Genomic DNA, 22,341 nt, shown 5'->3' with positions numbered 1-22,341 from the left:
ACATCTTAGCCCTACATTCTTCCTGCAGGGAAACACCCCAAACATTTGCCCAGGAGATTGACACGCCCCTGGTCCGGGATTCCCTGCTGCAGCATGTACCTTTGTGATCACTCTCCTGATCCAATGGCTCATCGACACCTCTGAGGCCTGTACAAGGCCACTGAGAAAAATGGACAACTGACAATGTATTGGTCATGCATGACCCATTCCCTTTCCCGATGGGCCATACATGACCAGCAAATTGTCAGTTGTCCATTTTTCTCAGTTTTTCCTAAATATTGCACAATAGTCACCTTCATATCCTGCCCATGCCTGACTTCCTCATCTAGAATAATACAATCACGCATGTCAAATGTGCTCACTCATCTGAGTACTCACCATTTAGCCCTAGTGCAATCCTATGCGGCCACGAATCTTCTCATGCATGTCAAATGGACCTACTCAACCCCAGCGTGATCCTGTAAGGGTAGAATCTTCCCATGCATGTCAAATGCACCTACTCAACCCCAGCGTGATCCTATAAGGGTAGAATCTTCCCATGCAGGTTAAAGGTATCAATTCATCCCAGTAGTAACTACTTACTCCCAGTGGGTCCTCAGTGGGTATAATCTGTGCATGTCAAAGGGACCCAACTCAAGCTAGTAGTCAACACTTGCCCCAGTGTTATTCTAGGTGGGTAGGATCATTCAACAAACCCACTTATGCCCCAGGGCACACTACTGAAGTGCATTCATTTTTATTTCATTCATTTCATTATGTTACGCTTCCCTTTAGGCTTGCATCTTTTATGCTCAGACAAAACATAGATAACAACATTTGATACAATGTCAATATTTTGAAACAATCTGTACAAAACAAAGAGATAGGCTCCATGGCGACCCTATGCTTTTCTTAGCCTCCAGACCTTGCTCAGAAACCTTGCAACACACTTTCATGTATACATGCACTTTTGAATATGTCGAACAATGAACAGATTTTTTATGAGATATTATAAAAGTGTATTTTTTAATGTTGTTTTTAATGCAGAATTTTTTAATAACTGCTTTATTTATTTATTCATTTTGTTGACTCCCGTGTTCTTGGATCGGCTCACTGTGGGGAGAGGGCTTGATTGATTGTCCACCAGTTATATATATATTATAGTGCGGTGTTTCCATTGATCCTCATGTGACACCACTTGTGTTGCTATTTGTACTTAGAAGATGGATTAACATTTCCTTAGCAGTTGGAATCCCAGACTAATTTCAATCAGAGATTAATGTATTTTTCCTCTACTATTTGCATGCACAGGGGAACGATTAGAATAATATGCATTAAGGAGTCTCTCATGTGGATAGGGAGTGACAGCTGTCTTCCTCTATATTTCTTCTTTTGGATTTATGTGGTTATGAGGGTATTTGCTCTTGCTTCCATAAATAGAACTATCGCCTCTTTTCAGGTTCCAAATAATGTTGCTTATATCCACCTGCTGTGAATATCTATCCAAAGAACAGATTTGATTTTTTCCCATGGAAATGATTAGTCTTGATATTTTTCTGCACTGGACCTGCCTATTTCCTCATAGCTGCTTTTGATTACATCATTTTATTCTGCACTATCACAGTGCCCCATCCCTTTCAGTGAATGACTTTGCCCTCTACATCTTCTCTAAAATCTCCAATGCCTGTGCCATTCTATCCATCCTCCGCCCAACTTATTTGGCCCACCTCACCTGCAGATCTGGCTTCTGTTGCCAGGCAGCCAGACCCTGTGTGCTCCTATAGACACCCCTCCTATTCAAACAACCAAAGAACATGCAATAGCAACATGTTCCTATTTCTCTTCCCTCTCTAATGGTAGCTTTCCTGCTTGCTTAAAGTTAGCCAAAGTAATATCTATCCCTAACGCTGCATACCCCCAACTTCCCAGCCAATCATCAGACTTTCTCTCTACTAAATCACTGTTCTAAAATTCCATATGGAGTGCTCTTCAATAGGATCACTAGCACAACTAGTGATCTCTGTAACATTCTCCAATCCGGAGTCATCTGCAATTACTCCACTGAACCCTTACTGATCCATGTCTCTGCACGTTCATTGCATAGCATAGAGCTCAGCTGATCCCAGCAAAGTCCCAGCGAGACTGCACACTCTCGTGGTATTGTGTTAATTTGAATACCAGCATTTCAGTTTGCTTATTTTAAGCCTGTTAACCTTGCTCACTTTAATCTTACCTTCTCTGAGCCCCACCTGCTACAACAGTGGCTACTAACTGCACGCAGTAGTTCCTTTGAACTACAACACCCAGCAGCAACTGGGCTATTAATACACGTCGGTGGTGCTTTAGCGCATGCGTGTTTTACATGCCGGTTAACGGCGGTTTGCGCAAAAGGCACCCCTCTTTTTCTTTCCTGTGGCCTCTACCAGTGGTGCTCTTCTGTATTCTCATCCACCACCCAGAAGGTAATCACTGAGTACGCTTCAACATGCCCACCATATTAAATACCAGATACCAAATACGAAGAGCTGAGATTTATACCAGTACCTCGAGGCTATTATCATTGTGAAAACAACTGTGAACAATGATCCCCCACCTGACTCCATTGCCTTGCTTCCTAACCAAACCAAAGCATTCAATTCGGACACAAACAAAGCGAGAACAAGTGCCAACCATGTCAGTCCCCAAATCAAACATTTGCTCGCCCTGGAGCGCTATCAAATATCACAGCCATGGCTATACTTACTAAGAACAGACTGCATTGGGCAACACAGAGGTTGTGTAGCACTCACGTTTTAAGAATACCTAGATTGACATCCCATAAACACCCCAACTATTGAGGCATTGAGAGCCTGATAGTAAAGTTGAGAATGAACCCCAATTGCTCCTTGACAATTTTTCTCTTCTACAAACCCACACATGATGTACAAAATATGTCATCATGTGAAGAACAACTTCTGGCAGTAGTGAACAGTATCACGAAACCCAAATCTTTTGTCATTGTAGCAGGAGACATATCTGCGGGCAGAAGACCCTATGGATACTCAGGCAGCAACGCTTCTGGCAGCCTTAAAGGCCACGGACTTCACTCAACAGGTCAAGGATCAAACTCACAGGGGAGGTCACACCATAGAACTGGATACTGACACACAACCTGAGTGGTATATCCACCTCCACACAGGTATGCCCCTGGTCAGACCACTCTCTGGTTAATACATCTATAAAACTACCCTTCGCCCCCATTAGATGGGATAACAACCCTAGAACAGAAAGGAAATGCAGGAATCTCAACAATATAACGGCCACCATATTCTCTACACTGTTGCTTGCCAATCTGCAACCAATAGAATAATTTACCAATGTCACAGATTTAGTTCAGCACCTCTCTCTCACTATTGCCTCTACCATTGATGCACTTGCACCTGAGAAAATCCTGAAAATCATAAGTGAGAATATCAAAAACACAGGGTGTAATGATAGCATCATGCAGGCTAGGAAATTGGAAAGAGCCCCATAATGATCAGGGTGATGGCCTGGCCTGAGAGTTTGTGATGGTTTACTCCTTCATTAACATGGTGTGGCCAACAATTATTATAACCTTCTCACAATGTTCCTGTTCCTCTGAAGAAAGTGAGGTCTGAGTTAATTTCTTCCCCAGTAGTGGATGTTATAGAGTTATATTCTGTGGATTGAGCATATGACCTATTTAGGGGGGGGAGTATGTGCATGCCCGCTTTCTTCTTCTGATCCAACATTTGTGGGATTTGTGTTTACCATACTTATGTGGGATCCCCAGTTTGTATCAGCTGAATCCGATCTCACGCCTGACACCATATGTGAGGGGTCAGAAATGCGAGGCGGAGACAGAGGTATAGTTTTAGTTTAGTTTAGTTTGTTTATTTATAAAGAGCGTCCGAACCCTCAGGTAGCTGGGCGCATAATCATGTGCATAGCAGAGTTACATATCGTTACACGAGCATCATAATACAGCAGACAGAGCATACATTAGTCCACACTCCGAATATTTACATACAAGAGTAGAATATACCGAGGAGAGTATGTACAGAGAATATACACAAAAAAAGTTACAGTGGCTAATGTGGACCGGGTTACAGGTTGGTCCTGAATAGGCTGTAGATAGAGTAAACAATACTACAGGTAGAGAACGGCGGCTGGCAGGTTTTGTCGGTGAGAATCTAGATGTTTAGGCTAGTAGCCATGATTTTACCATGGCTCTGAATGGCCAGAATGCGGCTTCCGATCTAATTGTAGTGGGGAGGGTGTTCCAACATTGTGCTGCGAGCACTGGAAAACTGGAGCCTCCTGCTGTTTTTAGGTTACAATTAGGGATCTTTAGTTGGTGCAGGAAAGGTGTTCTGGTGGGTCTAATGGGGCAGTGTCTAGAGAATTTGTCAGAGAGGTAGCGTGGGGCAGTACGTGATAGGCACTTGTGGGTGATGACCAGTGTTCTAAGTTTAATTCTGTCACGGATCGGGAGCCAGTGGACTTCTTTTCTAGCCGTGGATATGTGTGCCTTGCACAGGAGGTTGAGGGCACATCTTAGTGCATTATTTTGCAAGATCTGGAGTCTATTCAAGTTTTTGGTGGTAGTGCCTAAGTAGAGTGTGTTGCAATAGTCTAATTTAGACAATATGAGCGCTCTAGATAGGGTGAGGCAGCTAGAGGTGGAGAGAAAAGGCCTACAGGCATTGATCAATTTGTTGGTGTAAGAGGTAGCTGAGATGGTAGAGTTTATTTGTTTCTTCAGTGATAAGGTAGAGTCGAGGTATACACCTAGTGTTTTAACCTCTTTGGAAACTTTTATGATGTTGCCATCAATGGTAAAGGATTGGTACCTTTGGTCCAGTTTATTGAGGCGAGCCTGGGAGCCTATGATAAGCAATTCTGTCTTATCGTCGTTAAGGCAAAGACTGTGTGTGGCCATCCAGGCTTTGATTTCTAAATAGATATTATTAAGCTTTGCAGCATCTTCATCATAGCTACCAGTGAGCGTGATGAGGACCTGGGTGTCGTCTGCATAATTCGTGTAGCTGACACCCAGATCGTCATGACGGTCAAATAGGAGCTTCGTGAAGATGTTGTAAAGTGTGGGAGAAATGCAAGAGCCTTGCGGCACTCCACATGTGATTGGGATAGGGTCCGCAGCCGCAGTGGGGGCGAAGACTCTAGTCGACCTGTCAGACAGAAATGACTGGATCCACTTAGTGGCATTCTGAGAGAATGCAGCAGCCGAGGAGAGGTGTTGAGTGAGGATCTGGTGGTCAACCAGATCAAAGGCAGCAGAAAGATCCAACAAGAGCAAGATGGCCAGTTTGCCCTTGTCTTTGGCGTCATCCATTTGGATTTTTAGATCCAGGAGGGCAGTTTCAGTCCCGTGCCTTGGTCTGAAGCCAGATTGTCGCAGGCCTAGGAGGTTGTTGTCTTCCAAATGTTGTTGTATTTGGAGATAGGCTACCCTGTCCAAGATCTTGAGAAGAAATGGGACTGTGGTGATGGGCCTGTAATTTGTGGGGATGTTGGGATCTAGATTGGGTTTTTTGAGCAGGGGTAAGACCCACGCTTCTTTAAGGTTGTTGGGGACCACTGAGTTTTTGAAGGAGGAGTTGATCAGAGAGGTGATGAGAGGGGCTAACTCATTAGCACCATCTTTGATGACAGATGCTGGGCAAATGTCACCTTTGCAGTTGGATGGTTTGAGGCTGGCGATTATCTTGATTACTTCCTCTTCTGAGACTGGTGAGAAGTGGAAAGAAGGGCAGCTAGGGGTAATGTGGTTAATTGTGCTGCTGGGGTTCTGCTTGGCGGCAAGGCTAGCTTTTTTTGCTTCTATCTTGGATTGTAGGAGGGTAATTTTGTTAGCGAGGGCGAGCTGGATATTGTTACACCAGGCCTTGTCTTTGATGCAGTCCTCTGTAGGAGGCAATGGTGATTCAAGTTCTCTTAGTATAGAGAAGAGTTCTTTGGTGCCCGATTTGGCATTTTGTATTCTCAGGTTATAGGTCTCTTTCTTAGCATTTAAGATGGCAGATTTGTAGGTGGAGGCAGCTGCGGCAAATTTGTCTTTGGTGGAGAGAGAGAAGGGGCTTTTCTCCAGCTAGTTTCTGCAGTTCTTTTAATATTACGGAGAGCTTTTAATTCTGCTGAGAACCATTTGTTGGAGTGGCAATAGGTTTGGCTTACATGTTGCCATTTTATTAAATAAAAAGGAGTGAGACAAATACTTATCTTTATCTAGCCTAACAAGGATTTCCCTGCCTAACAAACTAAGGCTGATGCAAAGTGACCTAGTGTCCAAATGTAGCTGTTCCTCACATTAAAATGATACAACAAAATTATATGAGGCAATGTATTTACGATTTCATTACCTATGTCATTGGCTGTATGCTGGGTGTCTGTCAGCGCTCTTGTAGGAGGAGCAAGTGGGATTCATATTCGTCGTCCTGTCAATACCTCATGAGGGGTTCAATGGTGGTCAGATCCAGGGTGGTTGCACAATGGGAACAAGGCTAAAGGCAGGCAATGTAGCCATCCCTTTAAAAAAAATCAATTGAGTGGGAAGATCAGGTATTACTGCCACTAATAACAAGACTACCTTCCTCAAATCAGGGACATCAAGCTGGGTTAACAGATGTCCTTTAGTTTGACCATGAACAAAACCTACAGTTCTCTGTCCCACAGTTTTCTAATCTGGAGGAAGAAGATCTGCTTTTATAGCACATCCTCTTCTTCCTGTGTCCAATTGGGCCCAAATTGTCTTTCCCTGTATTATCACTGGGATACGATATTGATTTTTCTCACCTGTACAAAGCACAACATCCGGTTTGTCAAAAGATGTTGCTTTGCTAGAATAGAAAGATTAGTGCTCTTACTATGACACCCGACATTTTTTCGCCTCTCTTTATGGAGTTGTGAACAGGCATTGATAAATAGCATGTCTGAAACTCCCACAAATAAAGCATCCCAGCTCTATGGGAGGACTATTCTTAGAATTCCTCTGATCTCCCTCTTAGAAACATGAGGTTTCAAAGTTTCTATGAGTTGCTGGTAGGAATTCTTGAGATGTATTCTCTAGTGAGTGTGACATATAATTGAATGTATCTTTTTGCTTGGAGAGATGATTATTAGGCACTTGATTGCCTGTCTCTTTACCCTCTATGATGGAAAACCGGTTACCTACAATTTTATCTTTGAAATAATCATCTGTTTTATCTAATTTCCAAAAATATTCTAAGTCATTACACCTTAAATTAACAGTTTCAGTTTGGTAAAAAACTGTCATCTTATTAGTGGATATGCCCTCCTTCTTGCCAGGAAACGTATCATTAGTCTCATCTACCAGACAGGGGGAAAACATTTTTCTGTTGGGTTGTCAGCCATATCATTTCTAGATCTCTAATTGCTCCATTCCTCCCAAGCAACATCATATATCAATCTTTCGACTGTATCACCTCTATGTATTTCACTTGATTTTATGAAGTATTTAGGAAAATATGTTTTAATTCCTTCTCACTAGAAATCAAAGGATATATTTTCAACCCTGTTTCTTGTAAAGGTATAATATAGACAGATAAGTAAAGAGACACTCTATCTCCAATTGTAGAGACATTAATACTTTATCCTTCCCTGGAATCACATGGTTTTGAGGACATAAAAGATGGTAGATATTAAACTCTACAGGTTTTCTGATCAGGGTGATGACCTGGCCTGAGGGTTTGTGAAGGTGTACACCTTCATTAACATTTTGAGGCCAACAAATATTATAACCGTCTCCCAATGTTCCTATTCCCCTGATGCAAATGGGGTCTGAGTTCATATATTCCCCAGAGGTGGATGTTATAGAGTTATGTTCTGTGTATTAGCATTTGACCTATTTAGGGAGAGAATATGTCCATGCCAGTCTTCTTCTGATCTGACATATGTGAGATTTGTGTTAACCATACTTATGTGGGATCCCTAGTTTGTATCAGCTGAATCTGATCCCATGCCTGACACCATACGTGAGGGGTCATAAATGTGAGGCAGAGACACAGGTATAGTTTTCTTAAATGTTGCCATTTTATTAAATAAAAAGGAGTGAGACAAATGCTTATCTTTACCTAGCCTAACAAGGATTTCTGTCCCTAAGAAATAATGCTAAAGAAAAATGACCTAGCGTCCAAAATATATCTGTTCCTTACATTAAAATGATACAAGAAAATTTTATGAAGCAAAGTATTCACGCATTTCATTACCTAGGACATTGGTTGTAGTCTGGGTGTCCGTCAGCGCTCTAGAGAGAGGAGCAAGCGGGAGTCACATGCGTCGTCCTGTCAATACCTCAGGAGGTGCTCAATGGTGGTCCGATCCAGGTTGATTGTACAATGCGAACAAAGCTAAGGGCAGGCAATGTAGCCATCCCTTTTTAAAAACTCAATTGGTGGGAAGATCAGGTAATTCTGCCACTAATAACAAGACTTCCTTCCCCAAATTAGGGTCATCAAGCTGGGTTAACAGATGTCCTTTAGTTTGACCATGAACACAACCTACATTTCTCCCACAGTTTTGTAATCTGGAGGAAGATCTGCTTTCATAGCACATCCTCTACTTCCTGTGTCCAATTGGGCTCAAATTGTCTTGCCCTGTATTATCACTGTTATACAATATTGATTTGTCTCGCCTGTACAAAGCATGACATCCGGTTTGTCAAAAGATGTTGCTTTTCTAGAATAGAAAGATTAGTTCTCTCACTATAAAACCCTCATTTGTTTTTTTTTTCATCTCTCTTTATAGGATTGTGAGAAATGTAACGGTCATTAATAAATAGCATGTCTAAAACCCCCACAAATAAAACATTCCAGCTCTATGGGAGGACTATTCTTAGGATTGTTCTGATTTCCCTCTGAGAAATCTAAATCTTTAAAATATGAGGTTTCAAAGTTTCTATGAGTTTCTGGTAGGAATTCTTGAGGTGTATTCTCAAGTGATATGATATGATATGGCATTTATAACGTGCCTATACACAAGTGTTTCATGGCGCAACGAGGCAAGGGAGGGGGAACTGAGGGCAGACAAAGACAACGATATTACTAGGCCAGGTGAAATTGAGATAGCGCAATTACAGGGGAGGTGGGAGATGGTAAGTGTGAGGGGGAGTGTGAGAGGGCAGTGCAATACATAGGATCAACAGTAAAGAATAAATACAATAAATAAAACAATAGGTAAACGTGTGGCCAATAGTGGCAAATGCAGGGGTAAGTGCAGACATCAGTGTCAAGAGCTGGTGGGGACTGTAGGGATACAGAAACAGCCCCCAAGGGCAGGGGTTGCCCGGGAGGCAGTGCAGGTGTGCAGCTGGCGGGGAGGGGACCTGGGCCCCAGAACAGAGAGTAGCCAGGTGACCAGTGCAGTTTCAGTCAGGAGTTCAGCAGGGGAGATGAGGAGAGAAAGCAGAAGCAAAGAGGAAGGTCTTGATGTGCTTCTGGAACTGGAGATGGTTCTCCTCAAGTTTCAGGGAAGCAGTGAGGCTGTTTCAGGGGGAGGCCACAGCCAAAGAAAGATATCTACCACAAACCTTTTGCTTGGAGAAGCGACTGGCCCTGAGGGAGTTGTAGATGGATTAGCGAAGATCCTGAGAATGAAGATATTTAGGAAGAGAAAGTTGGAGGTAGTGAGGCTCCAGAAGACCTTGTGGACAATGCAGAAGGTTTGAATGTAATCCTCGCAGCTACTGGGAGCCAGTGCAGAGATTTCAGTCCTGGAGAGATATGATCCCTGGGCTTGAGGCCAAAGACAAGTCTCACAGTCCTGTTTGTGATGAGTTACAGAGGCCGGACAGTAGAAGCAGGCAGATTTAGAAAGAGGCTGTTGCAGTAGTCCAGCCTAGAGAGAACCAGAGCTCTGTAGACAGTGAGCTTCTGGGGGAAGGAGAGGAATGGAAGAATACCTCTGAGGAGGTGCAGCTGGTAGTGTGACTTCTTAGAGACGTCAGAGATGTGAGGAGAGAAGGAGAGATTGGAATTGAAGATGACCCCAAGGTTTTAAGCCTCACAGGTGGGAGAAGGAAGAGGGCCCAGAGAGGCCGGCCAGAGAGCAACAGGAAAGGAGGGAGCAGGTGTGCTGATGAGGATAATCTCAGTCTTACTGGCATTAAGGCAGAGATCGTTGGTGGCACACCACTCCAGGATAGCGGACAGACAGTCAGAGATGAGAGAAGGAGAAGAGGTGGTGGAAGGGAGCCTAAAAATGAGCTGAGTGTCATTTGCATAGCACTGAAAGTTGGGGCAGAGAGCGGCAATGCAGTGGGCAAGAAGTGCCAGGTATTGGTTGAACAGCCAGGGAGAGAGGCTAGACCCCTGGGGAACACCATAGGTAGAGATAAAGATAGATATAGAGAAGAGGAAGGACCCAAGTTGGACCTGGGAGGGTCGATCGGAGAGGAAAGAGGTCAGCCAAGCCAGGGCCTGATCGGTGATACCCAGGTTATCACGGAGACGGTTGAGCAAGATGGCATGGTTGACTGTGTCAAAGGCAGAAGAGAGTCCAAGTAAGATGAGGACACAGGGGGTATTGGAGTTGAGGTTGGAGAGCAGGTCTTCAAGAATGTTCAGGAGAGCCATTTCCATGCTTCTGGAAGCTCTGAAGCCGGACTAATGGTCATGGAGACAACCAAACAATTTAGTGTGAAGATTAAGCTGGGAGATGGCCAGCATTTCCAGGAGTTTGCGCATGAAAGGCGTGATGGAGATTGGGTGGTAGTTAGCAGGGCAGGTGGGTTCGGAAGAGGGTTTCATAAGAGGAGGGTGCACAAGGGAGTGCTTCAGTGGTGAAGGAGTGGGTGCAGAAGTCAGCCAAAGCAGGAGCCAGGGTGTCATTGTGTTCCTTGAAGGTTTTAGAGGAACAGGGAGGAACCTGTTTTGATGAGACTTTCATAGATCAGACTTGTCTAGAAACCTCATCTGGGGAGAACAGAGGAAAGGCAGAGAAGGAGACAGGAAAGGTGGCCACAGAAGGGCCAGAGGAAGAGAGGGGAGTAGAGGGAGGAGGAGAGGAAGAGAGAGAGGACAGGATGTCCTGAGTTTTAGAGATGAAATTAGAAGCCAAGGCTGTGCAGAGGACATGGAGGGGACAGGAGAGGTAGAGACTGCAGCAGGATTGGCCAGCTCTTTGGAGATTTTAAAAAGTTCAGCCGAGTTGTTGGATGCCGCAGAGACGCAAGCTTTGTATTTGTATTTGTATTTTATTGGAGTTTATATAGCGCTTTTAGCCAAAGCGCTTTACATAGAACAACAGGTGATACAAACAAAGCAATGTGAATTCTTATCATGAATCGTGTAGCAGAGAACAGTATACAGAAAGATTTACTATGAAACCGACAATTATATAAAATTGAACAGAGTTGGATGGTGAACAATCAGCCCCTGACTGTCAGGTTGGTGACTGGAGTAGTTGAGCTTTTAAAGAAGTGCGTAAGGAGGAGTATGAGGTGATGGAGCGGATAGAGAGAGGGAGAAGGTTTCAGTGAAGTGGGGCAAGAAGGTGGAAAGAACGGAAACGGTATAGTGCACAAGGGGCAGGTGGAATAGTAAGTCGGGAGAGATCAGCGGAGCGGAGAGGACGAGAGCGGGAATAGAAGGAAATGAGGGATGCGAGGTAGGGGGTGCAAGACCATAGAGAGATTTAAAGACAATTCAGAGGACGTTGTATTTGAGTTGAGAGTGAAAGGAGAGCCAACCTAGTGAGGAAAGGGATGAGTAGATAGAGTCATGGTGGGAAAGAAGACAGAGAAAACGAATGGCAGAATGGTAGATGGATTTAAGAGGGGCTAAATGTGAGGAAGGGAGGCCAAAGAGGAGAACAGTGCAATAGAAAAATCGAGAGAAGATTAAGGAAGATATTAGAAGCTTAGTGACGTGGAAAGTAAGGAAGGGACAAATTTTGCGTATCTTGTATAGCTGGAAGCTGCAGGACCGGAAGGTACGAGAGATGTGGTGAGAGAGGGAGAGGTTAGTGTCCAGGTGGAGACCAAGATTGCAGGCAGAGGCGGAGATAGGGAGGTGGGATGGAGGAAAGAGAATGGAAAGAGGAGGGGAAGGAGGAGGGAGTACATTAGCGGGAAATAATAGAACTTCAGTTTTCTAAGTGTTCAGGGTGAGAAAGTGTGTGGACATCCAGGATTTGATAGCAGTGAGGCAGGATGAGAGTTGATGGTGGATGTCAGGAGTGAAAGATGAGAAAGAGATATAGCTGAGTGTCGCCAACATAGAAGTGGTGAGATACACCAAAGGAAGAGATGATGGGGGTAAGTAGGGAGGTGTACAGCGAGAAGAGAAAAGGACTAAAAATGGATCCTTGGGGGACACCAGAGTCGAGAGAGTAAACGGTGTGGCCGCCCCAGGAAACAGAAATGGTGCGATTGGATAGATATAGGAAGTGAACCAGTCACCTTGAAACCGAAGGAGGAGAGGGAGTCAACAAGTACAGAGTGATCGACGGTGTCAAAGGCGGCTGAAAGGTCAAGGAGAATAAAGACAGAGGAGTGTTTGGAGTAGCGGGCTGTAAGGAGGGAGTTAAAGACAGAGAAGGACGGAGGCAAGAGCAGTTTCAGTAGAATGGGGAGGGCAGGACCCTGATTGAATAGGAGGGAGGAGAGAGAGGTTAGAGACGTAAGCTGAGAGTTGTGAGTAGATGAGGCGTTCAAGAAGCTTGGATAGGAAGGGTAAGAGGGAGATAGGGCGGAAGTCAGAAACTAGGAGAGGGTTTGCTGAGGGCTTTTTCAGGATGGGAATGATGATTGCATCCTTGAATGCTGATGGGAAGGTTGAGGTGGCAACACAGATGTCAAAAAAGAAGGTTTTGTAAGGTACTAGGAGCGTGTAGACTTTGGGGGTGAGAGGGGTGGAAAGGGGATCACTGGGGGCTGCAGTTGGGTGGGTTTTGGACAGGAGATGGGAGATTTCCGAGTCAGAGACAGGAGGGAAGTTAGAAATGGTGGTAGAGGTGGATGTGAGAAGTGGAGAGGGGGAGTATATGAGGAGGACTGCAGGATGTCTTGATGCAGGGTGTGTACATTAGAGGAGAAGACGTTAGCGAGATCAGTAGCTGAAAGAGGTGAGGTAGCAGAAGGATCAGGAGCGGGGGGAAGAGGAGGCAGGTTAAGGTTTGAAAGATGCGGCGGGGGTGAGAAGATTGAGTGTGGAGAAGGTCGGAAAAGTAAGTTTGTTTGGCTGATTTGATGCAGTTGTCATAGAGAGTGTCATAGGAGAAATAGTTAGCCTGGTTGGCTGGAGAGCAGTGTTTCTGCCAGCGTCTTTCAAGGTGGTGAAGGAGGCGGCGCAGAGAGGAGAGATGTGGCAAGAGGCACGGTTGGGCGAGTTTGTGAGGACAGAAGGAGGTGAGAGGGTGGAGTAGGTTGAGACTGGTGGAGAGGGCTGTGGAGAGAGTGGCTGTGGCATCATTCGCAGAGAGAGTGGAAAAGTGAGAGAGGGGGAAGGAAGTTGGTGCAGGTATTGTAGAAAAGTGAAGTATTAAAGTTGTGCAGTTCACGTTGGGAGGAGAACGGAGAGACAGAGAGGTGGGTAAGGGAGACAGAGAGTAGAGGTTGGTCAGACAAATAGCAAGGAAGGTCAGAAACAGAGGAGGCCATAAAAGAGGAAACAAAGATTAGGACTACAGTGGAACCAGAAGTGTGAGTGGGTAGAATAGTGAGTCGAGTAGTGAGTGGAAGGGGGAGGTTAGGTGAGATGTGACTGAGGAGATGGTCAATGTCTTCAAGGAAAGAAGTGGGCCAGGTGGACGATAGATAATGAGAAAGGATATGTTGTGTGGTGAGGTGAAGATTTTGTACATGTATTCAAAGGAGGGAAAGTAGGGAAGAGGAACTGGACAGGGGACTGATAGGCATTTTGTGTGATGTAATAGGCCAATGCCGCCGCCACGTCCGGTGGTGCGAGGAACGTGAGAGAAAGAGGAGGAGGAGGAAGTGAGGGATGCAGGGACTGAGGTATTGTGGGGGGATCCAGGTTTCGGTGATGCAGAGGAAGTGAAGGTTGAGACGTAGAAATAGGTCTAGTACAGCTGCGGTCTTGTTGCATAGAGATCTTGTGTTCCATAAGGCAAGGTCGATAATGTTGGAGGTGTCAACAAGTTGGGGATAAATGAGGTTGCAGTGTCGAGTTGGGGTGGAAGGGCAGTGGACCATGTGGGGGTTGAGGGTTGAAGGACTGTGGAGTGTGGAGATGGTCATAATGATTAGACACAGTGCCTTGAGGGAGGGCCAGGCAACAGGACGGGGAATAGTGGCAGAAAGTACAGGGAGCTGGTAGGAGGGATGCTGCATGCTTGAGAGCACCTTAGGTATGGAGTTGCCGTAGATAACTATGTGGGAGTTTGCATCGATAAGCTATGGCTTTGTAAGGGGTTAGGTATGAAAGCAGTGGCAGGTGGGGTGGCAGCGAGGCTGGTGGGCATGGTCACTAACTGTCAGGGTTTGTTTGGGGAGGAGGCGCTGCTCCTGGTGGTGGTGGGTCAAAAGGAGCATAAGGTGGAGTGGGGGCCAGGAATGAGGTGGCTAAGGGCAGTTAGGCAGGAACTGGAAACACAGCTAGTCAGGTAGAGCCGGGGCCAGGGTGGACGGGGCTCAGGGCAGTTGGAAAGGAGCTGGAAGCACACAGGTCAGGTCGGACAGGGGCAAGGAAATTCTCAGGACGGGTAGAGCAGGGGCCTGAGTTAAAGTGGCTCAAGGGCATATATGGAGGAGCAGGGAAAAGTCCTGGTTGAGGGAGGAGTTGGAGACAATCCCTGGTTGTTGGTAGGTTCCTCAATACTTATGAGTCTTAATGGACTTGTAGATACCAGAGTGCCTGGGAGTAGGGAGTGAAGTTGAGTCCTCAAGTCCGGTTGTTTTATGGTATCTGGCTGGAAGAAGGAGCAGGAGGGGGTGTGTGCAGCACGTTTGCTAGAGGCAAGGAGGGGGACGCTGGTGTGCAGCTGGTGCGAGTCCTCTTGACCTGCTTTCTTGATGTATTCAACTGGAGGATGGAGCAGGAGAGTAGGTGTGCTGCACGTTTGCTGGAAGCTGGTGCGGGACGCTGGTGAGCAGGAGTTCCAGGTGCCTGACAGCTCCCTGAAGCGGAAAGGAGGCAGATCCAGAGGGTGGGGACAGTAGAGTGGAGGCTGAACATCACTATCAACGTGATGTGCCTTATGGAGGGAGTGCGAGAGGGTTGGCAGGGGACCAGCCTAGCAGCATGAAAACCAGAAGGATGTCTGAGGGGCTGGAGAAGGGAACACAAATCGGTGCAGTACCAGTAAGTTTGTAGTGTGTGCAGGGAGGTCACAGTGTAAAGATAGTCAGGATCCGGAAAGAGCAAAGAGGGACGTAGAGGTCGGGAAGCAGGGAAAGGGTGGAGCGAGCCACGGCTGTGATGAGGGTTCCTGGTGCCCTGCTCTTCTTACAGGTAGTTGCACATCATAACTGGAGTGCAGGGAATCGTTGTTGGGTAATACGAGGCGTAGCTGTACCCAATGGATCCTTGCAGGTAGGTCGCAGCCCAAACTGAGTCGAGTATGCCAGGGAGGTCGCAGTATAAGGATAGTCAGGCTCCAGAGAGAGCAAATGTTTGGATGAGGGCTCTCTTCTTGGTGCGGACAGAGAGCCAGTATTGCCTGTAGAGCAGGCGATAGGCCAGTTTGTCAGAAGATGTACAGGAAGCACGCCATTTCCTCTCAGCCACCCTGCACTTGCATTTAAGGGTAATGAGGTCTGAGTCGTACCAGGAGTTGCACTTAGCTTTAGGCTTCAAGTGGATCCTCATGACAGGGGCAAGAACATCAAGAGTATCAGATATAGGAGAGTGGAGCACAGAAAGGACTGTGTCAGGGTGTAAGTCAGCCAAAGGGGAAGGGGGTAAGAAAGTGGCGGCGAAAGCCTCAACTGACAGACGCTGCATGGGTCAGATAACCGAGAAGGTAAGTGGCAGTGCTGGAGTTGGCTTGGTCTGGGGGGTGGAGAGAGTGAGCTGGTAGGAAAGGATAAAGTGATCACTCCAGGAGAGAGGAGTTTGTGAGAGGGATAGAAGGGGGAAGGTCTGTAGGGATCAGACCATCCAGAGTGTGCTCTACAGAGTGAGTCGTGCCGGAAGGGAGGATAGAGAGAGAGTTGCAGAGGTCGCGAAAGAGTCCAGAGGAAGGACCTGAAGCATCCAGGTGGATGTTAAAGTCTCCAAGAAGGAGGAGTTGAGTGGTCGAGACCAGGAGGAAAAAGGAGAGGTCCACCCACTCAGAGAGGAAGGAAGGGATCTGGCCGATAGATGGTAGCCACAGTAAGGGAATGGCTAGGAGAGAGAGCCTGCAGACGAGGTATTTGAAAGAGGAGTAGGACTGCGTAGGAATGACAGAGGCAGGAATCCACTCAGGGAAGATCAGGGCTACACCTCCTCCAGAACGATTGGATCTGGGCGCAGAGAGGATCTTGTAGCCTTCAGGGAGGAGAGTGTCAAAGCTTGTGACAGAGCTGGCCATTAACCATGTCTCGGTGAGACCGAGGACATCGAGGTCAAGTTCTTCAAGGAGGCGGCAGATGTCAGAGGAGTGTTTGACAGGTAAGCGAGGGTTGAGATGGCAATATGGAGAAGGTTGCTGTCCTTGAAAGATTCCAGGCAGTGGTAGAAATCAGAGGTACACCCCGCAGAGGTGTAGAAGAAGACTGATGGAGCAGAAGAGGAAGGAGGAGAGGGCAAGGTAGCCAAGGAGGAGACAGCAGGGGGAGGGAAGGAAGTCGTGGAGGGAAGCGAGGGGACAGCAGGAGAAGAAAGGAAATTGATGAGGTGCAGGAAGCATTTATCAAAGAGGAGCAGGGTGGCCTGAGGGCCTTGGACCAAGCTGTTAACGTTCAGGTAAACATTAATGATGACCTTAGAGGAGTGGAAGGAGGCCAGGAAGGACTCCCACTGGGTGCCACCATTAATAGGAGAAGAAAAGAAAGGGGAAAGCAGAGAGACCAGATTAAGGGTCCATAGGTCTGTCGAGGGAACGACATAGAGGATGTCGGTGAGGGTTTGCCTGGAGGAAGTACTGGTATAGGTGTCAGTGATAGGGAGGCCTGAGTTGGAGACCAGGATGTCCTTTTTAAACTTCTTCCAACCAGATTTAGCGAGGAGAGCAGGTTAGTCGATAGAGAAGCAGTTAGAAATAATAGGAGAGACAGAGAACACTATAGATTAGCTAGGGAGGGGAGAAAAGAGGAGGGGAGGAGAGAGGAGGGGGTTGGGGTGGGGGGAACACTAGGCAGGGACACAGAGAGGGGCGCCAGTGGATGAGACGAGGAGAGATGAGACAATAGTGGACAATTGAACAAAACGACAAGAGCTCAGACAAATAATAGAACAGTTTGCTATATGAATGCTTTGCTAAGAAGGCCAATCCAAAGACAGCCCTACTTTCACAATGTAGTTTAACACAAGAGACAACACACCTAGGTCTGAGAGTCCTGTATAGTGGGAAAAAGGCCTAGGTTTCAAAATGCAATTTTTAAATACTTTCACAATGCAATTTAAATACCTGAGAAAAACACACCACGGTCTGAGAGTCCTGTGTAGCGGGAAAAAGGCCTAGGTTTCAATTTTTTTATACTTTCACAATGCAATTTTCAAATATGGCCAATTACCGTAGTGTTATCGCAGCGTGGCACAGGCTAATAATCACAGTATTATTCTAGTGTAGGTAAGGTTGCTATTTGGCAGGGTATTCAGGGTAGAGTGATGGCTCTATTCCTAACCCTAACCTAAGTGAGTGTGGCATATCATCAGATTTATCTTTTTGCTTAGAGAGATGATTATTAGGCGCTTGATAACCTGTCTCTCTACCCTATATGATCGAAAAGTGGTTACCTACAATTTTATCTTTGAAGCAATCATCAGTTTTATCTGATTTCCAAAAAAGATTCTAAGTCATCACACCTTAAATTAAAAGTTGCAGTTTGGTAAAAACGTCTAGGTTCCAACTGTTTCTGTTCAAAACATGTCATCATATTCATGGATTTGCCCTCCTTCTTGCCAGGAAATGTATCATTAGTCTCATCTACCACACAGGGGGAAAACATTTTTATTTTGGGTTGTCAGTCATATCATTTCTAGATCTCTCATTGCTCCATGCCTCCCAAGTAACATCTTATATCAATCTTCCTACATTTCCTCAACCAGGCTCCGATCCTTTTGCAACATTGGCCTCCCTCAGTTAGGTTCACTACAACCTTTTGTTGAAGATATCAGCAACTTGTAACATTCAGGAGTCTCAATGTCTTTTTAAACAAATGTTCAGTGTGGACATCCCTCAGCCAGGTTTACACTTGTCGATACAATGTTTACGGGGTGTTACCTTTTGCTCCCATTCATAGGCATCCCTCAGCCGGGTTCACATTTGCCAGTTTAACACAGTTCATTTTGTTATAAAACCTTGTGGGATTCAATTCCCTTAGCTTTTTCAGCCCCCGCGGTCAGGTGTTCTCTTAAGCCCCAGTCAGGCTTTCTCTTAGCCCCCAGTCAGGCTTCACCTTAGCCCCCAGCCAGGCTTCACCTGAGTCACCAGTCAGGCTTTCTCTTAGCCTCCAGTCAGGCTTCACCTTAGCCCCCAGTCAGGCTTCACACATTCACCGTTCATACAGTGTTTCCCTCAGCCGGGGGAAAATGCCTCTTTCACAATGTCAAAACTTTGGTAATGGGTTAACAGACTTTCGATTGTGCAGGGGATCTTGGCTCGACCCTTGTATGACCACCTTAACTTTCTATGCCGGCCTTTCCTACGGCCTTTTGATTCTATAATGTACACAAGAAAAGGGGACCAGCCAGAGTCTTTTGAATAGATGCCCACGTGATGCCAGAACACTATACAGCTGGTCTTTCCATGGGCTTTAAAAGTTAATTAGCACACAAGTTCTTTGTTCATAAAATGTTGCCGTTTGCAACTTTCGCTCAGCACCATCCGGTTCACTTCGCTCAGACCATTGACATCTGTTACACCACACGTCAGCTGTAGAAATTTCTTTCACAGATGCTTCGCAGGTCTGGGTCCAAAAGAGAAAAGGCACTTTGTGAGATGTATTGACCCACTCCGCTATGCTATGTGGCATCACCCTGCCAGTTATGGTGACAGAAACAGCAAAATTGCCACAAAACCCTTGTGCGTGCCCAAAAGCCCTGAAAAACGCACAAAAAGATGGCTGCCCAATCTGCCACACATGTTGTCAGTGGTGGAACAGAGCTCTCACTATTGAAATGTGTCACTGGGCTCCACAACAAAGTGGAGTACACAAGGAAAAAGCAGTGCTTTGCTAAATAAAACTTAAAATATTGCTTTAAATCACCTTTTCTTTGCTGCTGAAACTTCAGAATGCCGGTACATAACCCCTTCCAAGTATTCAAAATTCTCGCTTGGTGCTACAATTCACTTAGCTTAAGGAATCACTGTGAACTTACAAGGCCCTGAAAGGCTAAGAGCAAAAAGAGATCTCCACAGCAAAAGTGGTCTGCCTGTGGATCTGTCAAAGAACCTCTGTGAAGCAGAGAGCTACCTGTGATGACAGCTGTCAGGGGCCTTCCTGATTAAACTTTAAAATGTTATAACTGAAAGTCAAATGTTTGCAATATAAGAGGCCCGTTACTGATAGTAACACATATTGTAGTTGTTTTTGATCCCATGAGTTTAAAATCTTGAATGAGAATTCTATCTGTTATTTGATGCAACAAGTCTGTTTTGTGCTAAAGTAAATCCAAAAGAATTTAAAAAGTAAATTAAGCCTGGCTGGGGGATGTAATTCTATCCAGGGGGCGGGCATGCCTCTCAGCAGATGCTGGCTGAACTGTGCTAGTTACAGGCTAGGCCAGAATATTGTCTCCAGCCCAGGACTAAACAGTGGACATCCTCCAACCCAGGATATTGAAGGTGTGAAAGGTCGTAAAACTGCTGCAGCCCAGGAAACTCCTGGCTGACAGAAGAACATTCCAGAGGAGTGGGCTACCCCATGCTGCAAGGAGTAACAAATACTGACCATTTGGTGTTAACAGGATATGTAATGGACATTTTTAGAAGGTGTATAACTTATTATCAGAAGGGGTGCAAAATCTGAAATTGGCAGATTTATTAACCTCATTTTTAGCACTACCTTTGAAAACTTAGTACAACCGTGTAGCTTATTCTGAACAGTAATGGCAATAAATGTGGGTTTATGGGGACTGTATTTCAGCTAGAATTGAGAAGCTTTATACACACATTCCCATGGGAAACGTGCATATTTGTGGAAATTTACTGAAATATTGGAACCTGTTCTCATCACAAAATTGACAAAATTCTGCAGAAAGGAGCAGATACTCCATAAAATATGCAATCTGTGTATGTGATTTTTATAGGGGTTGCACATGTGTAAATCTGTATTTTGCCAAAATTAGACTTTGTGTTCCAGTGGCTAGGGGTGGATTCTCAGCATCATAAAATTATACCATAAAGATGACACTCTGTTTCTCTCCTCCCATCAATGCAGAGAGTAGACTCTGACCCAATCACCTTTCACAGGGGCAAGCTTAGCTAAGTTGGCCCAATACTCCCCTTTCGTGATGTCATCTGGCATAATATATAGGGACAGCTGACAACACATAGGAACTTCTACAACTTTTCTATCTCCTGACTGCTGGCGGAGCACTCTGCTGCTGAAATCTACATCTTCCTTGTTCCAGACTCCAGAAACTTGGCAAAGCAAAGGCCTATGCATAGCTGAACCATTCTCAGCTAGGCCTCAAATTCTAGAAAAGAATCCCAAAAGCCTAGTGGAAGCATCATAATACAGCCGGGCTTGCTGTTAATGCTTGCCTGCTGAATTGAAATATCCTAAGAACCAAGAAGGGCAGATCCCGTGCAGTACTGTGCCGTACTGTGACCAGAGAGCCTTGCTGACCCTGTCCAGTCCGATGTGCCCAGCTGTCAATCCCTGATAGATCCGATTCAATGGTCCAGAATCCTGATGGTCCAAAATCTTAAATGCATTTGTTGTGTGAGTATTAACAGGAAGCTAGAAACTGCTGATTACCGTGCATTATCTTGTCCCCTCCTAACCTCTGAACTAGCCTTACTTCCATAATCAGTAACATTGTCTAAATCTGCAGTAAAATCGTATTCTGTCTATCTGTAAAAGCATCCTTTTCCTAAACATTTTGTCAAATTTGATCTATTAATTTCATTCGAGTGACCAGCCTAGCGCTCCAAGGTGGACATCGAGGAACCAGGATTGAGTCGTGAATCACTCCTGACTCTTACGTTGTGCCGTCCTGGTGGCTTAGCTTGGATGCTCTAGTCCATAGTCACAATATTTCTCTAATTTTAAACTGAAACCTCTGTCCAAACTCGTGCCTATATTTTTAAAAAATGCCTCTCACTAAAACCTCTATAACTTTTTACCTTTATAGCCAGAAACGAAATTTCAATTCCTACTTGTACCTAACATCCATAGCTATCCATAGAACCCACATTGCAAAACAGTGTGATTCTCCCATGATTGCGAATATTGCACAAGGAAAAGTTTGCCGCGAATTTGCATTTTTGCCAAAACCTTAAACATGTGAACTCTCTTTCTATAATTTCCCACTTTGTCTTTGGGATCCAAAGTACTTTCTTCTGATTAAACCATTGCTTGTGATTGTTTGCATTTGTTCAAAGAGGCTCCTGTAGAAATTTATAATAATTTAAGCATTTTTCCACACATTTAGAGTTCTTGCTCAGCCACTTTAAAAGTCATTCTGACAGTTGAAAAGCCAACTTCGTTTTTCTCTTTCTGTTTAAGGGGAGAAGGGGGAAGTGAGGCACCGTTTGATCTGTACTATTTCTGAATACCTGCTATCTCCTCACATCTATTTAATTTTGCTTATTGGTGGGTGGAGGTGTGTTGCAGGGGAAATTATTAACCCCACTGCTATCTGTTTCAGACCCATTCAAAGTTTTGTGTTCTCGGCTGCATTCTGCTTGTGTTTATAAATTGATTCCCAGTGCATTAAATATATTATTCTGTGTACTGTCACCCCATAGGTGATTGTTGTAGCTATTAAAATATAGATTGTGATTTTGATCTTAAATAAATAAATAAACAATACATTTTACAAACCAGCCTGATTCCTGGTCCAGCGTGACCCGGGGTATTTTTAAGTAAGGGGTGTGATATGAGTGGTACATCTTTCAAATAATTGAATCTATATATCACATACGTTTTTCCATTGCGCTGTACACTAGGCCGAGAGCAGAGTGTATCGCCTGATTGAAATCCTTAACAACTTTCCTCCTCTCTGCCCTTTCCGGTCTCACTGCCTTTCTTCTCCATTTGAACTGACG

Source organism: Ambystoma mexicanum, chromosome 1p, assembly GCF_040938575.1.
Source record: "Ambystoma mexicanum isolate Mex_15411 chromosome 1p, UKY_AmexF1_1, whole genome shotgun sequence".
NCBI classification, from domain to species: Eukaryota; Metazoa; Chordata; class Amphibia; order Caudata; family Ambystomatidae; genus Ambystoma; species Ambystoma mexicanum.
This window is presented reverse-complemented; position numbering follows the sequence as displayed.